This window comes from Rhinopithecus roxellana, chromosome 6 (genome assembly GCF_007565055.1).
Source record: "Rhinopithecus roxellana isolate Shanxi Qingling chromosome 6, ASM756505v1, whole genome shotgun sequence".
Taxonomy (NCBI): domain Eukaryota; kingdom Metazoa; phylum Chordata; class Mammalia; order Primates; family Cercopithecidae; genus Rhinopithecus; species Rhinopithecus roxellana.
In genome coordinates this window covers 129,022,006-129,027,256 of record NC_044554.1, presented here as the reverse complement: position 1 = coordinate 129,027,256, position 5,251 = coordinate 129,022,006, and positions in this window count along the sequence as shown.

Here is a 5,251-nt window from a genome sequence, read left to right as displayed (position 1 = left end):
AAAATAATTACCTTTCTTTTAGTGTAAAACAAGGCTCCTCTCTTCATTGTAGCCTTAATTTTGAAAGGAAAGGAGTTAATTTTAATTAATAAAAGTTAATGCTACTAATTAAACATTTGTTCCATTTTCACATGCACACACAAATCTGCCTAAAGATATAACTAGCTCTGCTGAGGGTATAACAAAAGCTTTGATTTGCTATATAGAGAGTACAAATGATCACAGGAATTAAACTCAAATTGGCCAAGATACTTAGTCCATATTCTTGAGTAAATCCAATTTGTTTTTAAGGATTACACAATCCAGGAATAAATGACTTTATTTTTATTAATAAAATTTCATGTAATCTTTCTTTAAATTTATAACATCCTTTAAATTTATAACACCTATAGAAATTAGACAATGATTTCAATAATTTTTAAACATCATTTTTTTCTAAGTTTAGTCTTCTAGATTATCTAATTTTAATCTCCCAGCAACTCTAAAGAGAAAGGGATTTTTTTCTTATTAATGAGCTGAGCTCTGGAGAGATTTATATGTATGGCTCTTATTAAACACATTGATAATGATAATAGCTTAAGTTCTGTCTCAACATCCCCTACTATAGAACAGGTACAACGAGTACTTATGATGCTGCCAGACACGAGTCAGGAAATAAAAAGATTGCAGAGCTGTAGGGGCTTATAAATCCTGTCTAGAGGGAATGGTAGAGCGTTCATTTGCTTTACAGTACCCATACACCAAGAGAAAGTGGGGCATTCTGCCTCACTTGCTCACGTTGGCTGAGATCTGAGATCATAAGGAACATTTAGAGCATCAAAAATATGTATCAACAATCCAATAAAATAGACCAGATCATATGTAAGTGAGTAGTTTGTATTTGTATGTCCATATATAATTTATATAAATACATACACATGCAAGAGAGAGATTATTGAATTCAGTCTACATGATAATCAATGTCAAATCAGAGATGGCCTATGGATTAAGTTCCACTTGAAACAAATAAATATACATTCCTATATATTAGGAATATGACACAGTTTCAGTCACATGAGATGAAATACATTGCTAATTTAATGCATTTTAGATTACCTGAGAGGGAGAAGAGGGAAAGTAACTTGGCACACACTAAGGAGCCTTGGGAAGTATTCAGCTAAAAGGAACCCTTAAGACATAAGACCATTAAATAGCTCCTGAAAAACTTATTTCCTATATGAATATTCCTATAATTTGCTCATTCAAAATAACTGGCATTAATTTGAAAATATCTCTGAAGTGAGTATTCTTTTTTAAGAATTAAAATAGAAGTTTGGGGCTTTAGTGTCATAATTCTTATTTTGCTTTGTTTTTGGGGGTTTTTACTGCAAGTGCAGATTTGGGGCGGGTAGAGTGGGAAGCTGGTTTTGTTTTACCTTCAATGGTATCCTCCATTAATATTAATTTTTCAGGACATAGTATCACTTTACCTCCTTGTTAAGTTCAATTCCATAAAATTCACTATTATCTGTGTTTGTCCTTATCCAAAAGGATTGTTTTGGCAGGTAGTCTGCTTCTTCCTGCATTTAAACAGAGATAGCTAAGAAGGCTGAGATGCTATAAGACTAGAGCACACTTGCAAATTATTTGTGCGGCAGGAACTTTCCTTTATATTATCAAGAGGTATCCAGTGGATGGATCTGAAATATTTCTCTTTCATTAACAGATTTTTCTGTCCTGTTTCCTCATATTTAGCTTCTTAGTGCCAGTAGAATTTGAATAGTATCCAGAAATCTGAAAATAAGTCACATATTTGGGGGTTTGTTGTATGGTTCTTACCCTGTAACTATTCCTGGGGAAGACACTGGATTTAGTGTACATGTGTGCACACATGTGTGTGTACCTGCCAATAAAACTATGAACACCTTTTTTTTTTACTTTTTAAACAGCTTTACCGAGACATAATTCACATGCCACTAATTCACAATGAATTGTAAAATGCACATCTCAATGGTTTTTAGCATATTGCAGATATTGTAAACATCACCAGTCAACCAATTGTAAAACATTTTCAACACATGAAAAAGAAACTCCTAATCCTACTACTTTGGGAGGCCAAAGTGAGTGGATCACTTGAGGTCAGGAGTTCAAGACCAGCCTGGCCAACATGGCAAAGCCCTGTCTCTACTAAAAACACAAAAATTAGCTGGGCATGGTGTCACACACCTGTAGTCCCAGCTACTCAGGAGGCTGAGGTAGGAGAATCCCTTGAACCCAGGAGATGGGGGCTGCAGTGAGCTGAGATCATGCCACTGCACTCTAGTCTATGCAACAGAGTGCGACTCTGTCTCAAAAAAACAAACAAAAAAACAAACAAAAACACAAAAACCAAGCAAACAAAAAATACCAAAATTAGCTTGGCATGGTGGTGCATGCCTGTAATCCCAGCTACTCAGGAGGCTGAGGCGGGAGAATCACTTGAACCTGGAAGGTGAAGGTTGCAGTGAGCCAAGATTTTGCCACTGCACTCCACACTGCAGGACACAGCAAGACTGTCTCAAAAAAAAGAAAAGAAAATAAAAGAAAAAAACAAAAAGAAACTCTGTACTCTTTAGATCTTACTCCCTATCCACCCATACTCTCTCCAGCCCTAAATGATCACTAATGTATTTTCTGCCTGTACAGACTTCTCTATTCTGGACTTTCATACGAATGGAATAATATATTTGTGACTGGCTTCTTTCACTCAGTATAATGTTTCAAGTTTTGTCTAAGTTGTAGCATAATGTAGTACTTCATTCCTTTACATGGCTGAATATTCCATTATGTGAATATGCTACATTTTGTTTATTCATTTGTCTACAGCAGGATGGTTAGTTTTGACCTTTTGACTATTTTGAATAATGCTGCCATAGACATTTGTGTACCGTAGACATAGGTTTTTATTTCTCTTGGATATAGACCTAGGAGTGGAATTGTTGGGTCATATGGTAGCTCTATGTTTAACCGTTTAAGGAACTTTCAGACTGTTTTCCAAAGTGGTTGCACCATTTTACATTCCCACCAGCGGTTTCCACCACCAATTTACATCCTCGCCTGGGTTTACCTTTGGACAATATTGCTTTGCCTAGGATGGCAGAATAGAATGACAGAAGGGGCAACAGCCCAGTGACACAGTGGAAATCATACCAGCCCTAGACTGCCTACCTTCCAATTTAAGTGAGAAAACAATAAACTCCTATTTCATTTAATCCACTGCTATGCCAAGTCTCTGATAGTACCTTAACACAAATCCAACTCTTGTGGTCCCATTAGCATACTTGAATCCAGGAAGCTCTTGAAAAAATTATTGAATTGAATATATAAAGATTTTTTTCATAGAAAATTTTCTTTGTCATCCTGTTGTACACTGGAAAATGCACCTTATTTCTCTCCTAATTTCTGATCCCATCATTCAACAGCCATTCTCCTTAGAAATTGTTTCGGGTTCTCACTAGCACCTCACTGGTGTTCTGCAAGATGGAAACAACTGATTATTCAGAAACAAATACAAGTGTTATTGATGGAGCCATGTTTTTAATGGGAAGGAAAAGCTCTCATTGTGGTGATGGAGAATGAGCAGGAGTTGTCTATTATCTCCTTTCTCAACTATTATCCTAAGTGTTAGGACAATAATTAGAATGATGAAAAGTCATTTAAGGTTTTCTCCTAAACTTTCTGGGAGCCCAAAGAATTTCAGTGCCATGTTGACTACATAATGCTTGTATAAGGTATTTGTTCTCTTTTAGACATTGCTTTTGAAGCCACTTTTAGCCTCTGTAACAGGTTAGGCTCACAGTCACAGTTTTCACCTTGGAATTCAGAAAGGGTAAAAGAAAACTGTGTAATCAGTTGCAGCTCAGCTGTCCCCGTTTTTCCCCCTCATGCTTTTGTTCCAATCATCTGCATTTTGAGGGGATACTTTGAACACACACATAACCTCCCATTCTACTGGCTGTTTTGTAACAGATGTAAATATTTATCCCAAAGCCAGCCTTTGACCAATGAGGCTTCTGATTAAGTTTTAATATAACTGGTAAATCACTACTGGTAGAAAAGAGAACATTATAGAGTCAGGAAAATGCTTCAATTAACTGATGATATGCTCAGTCAATGTTTATTGAGCACCTATGACGTTCATTACGGCACTTCATTCTGTTAAAGAATAATAATCTCTTTATCCTTTTAACTCCTAATAATAGATTTTTACACATAAATTTACAGTTCTTGGAATCAATGTATCTTAAAATATCTTAACAATCTTTCTTTTGTAAGGAAGCCTTTCTCATTTTAAAGGTTTTGGATATTCTTCTTCTTCTTCTTACATATGGCAAAATCATTTGGCTTGTGTTGTTAACGGGTTAGTTTGAATGTTTCTTGTAAGAGCCAAATATATATAAGCAATGCTTTTCTCTCTGAAAATTTATCCTGAATCTCAGCTTTTCAACAATTTACTATTTTGTAGACCATATTCATGATTTGTTTACTCATACACTTATTAAGGAGCTGTTTACTCAGCTCCAAAATTTGTGTTAGACTAGGACAGGCTCAAATACATGACAAACAGAATCCCCAAAGAATAACTTTAAAGGTTATGTAAATTTCTGGAGCTATGCTATCTTATTATCTTTCTATTAAAGTATCAACATCTTCTATACTTTTTCTCCATCCATTCTGGCAAGACACCAAGCTATCTTCAGATTAAGCTAAGTCTCCTAGTTCAGATTCAAATCCCTGCTCAATAATCTCTTTATGGCACTCTGGGCAGTGTATTCATTTGTGAAATCGGAATAATGATTTTATCTACAGTATTGGGTTGCTGTAAGGATTAAATGTAAAGCATACAGCATATGCCGGACATATAGCTAGCACTCCATCCATGTTAGCGCAGGATTTCAGATTTGTCTGCATCATTACTCAATGACTATCATTCGCCCCTTTCAAATTGTTTCAGCGACGACTGAATGAACTTATTTATAAATATACAACATAACCAGGGATGAAGTCATAGTATATTGAGGTTTCATTTCCACGTAGATAACATTAGGAAGCAGCTACGCCAACACTTTTTCTTCCTGTGATCTGTACACTGCAGGGTCTCTAAACAATGGTTTGGTTCTTTCCTGGTGACAAAGGATAAGAGAAGATGAAACTGCTATAAATGGCAACAACTTAAAAATAAAAGATACAGAAATATATGGGAATGAAAAATATATAACTATACATACACAGC